Raw genomic sequence first — 520 nt, forward strand, 5'->3', positions numbered from 1 at the left:
GGTGGTGCCCCCCGCCGTGGGGCTTCAGGACAGACTTGGTCTTCTTCCTGCCCCCTTCCCAACCCCCCAGCACCCAAACCCACCGAATGGTCCTCGGTGTAAACCTCGGCTGGATTCACTCCACGGTCTCCGAGGGAGCTGCGTCCAAAACAGACTTGTTTACAGCGCACCCTGCAAGGGAGAAAGCCCCGTCCAGGGGTGCAGGGAGCTGTGCTGCCTTCCTCCGTGCCTCAGTTTCTCTCCCAGACCACTAACGATCCCTGCTCCCTTTAGAACAACCTCCCTGATCTATAAATTCGGCACTTGGAAACATCTATAACTTCACGCTGCTACCACCGGGGTCAAACCAGGGCGACGTGGGCTGTGGCCAACTCCCCACCACTGGGGCACTGCCCACCAGCCCCCAGGTCACACGCCCCCAGCGTGTTTGGGACCCAGCCCAGTGCCCAGGGCTGGCAGAGCCGGGCAGGTCCCCGGGACACCCACGGGAGCTGCCCTGTGCTCCCTAGGGGTGGCGAGC

The sequence above is a fragment of the Chaetura pelagica genome, unplaced genomic scaffold (genome assembly GCF_000747805.2).
Source record: "Chaetura pelagica isolate M959 unplaced genomic scaffold, ChaPel_1.0 scaffold47, whole genome shotgun sequence".
Taxonomy (NCBI): domain Eukaryota; kingdom Metazoa; phylum Chordata; class Aves; order Apodiformes; family Apodidae; genus Chaetura; species Chaetura pelagica.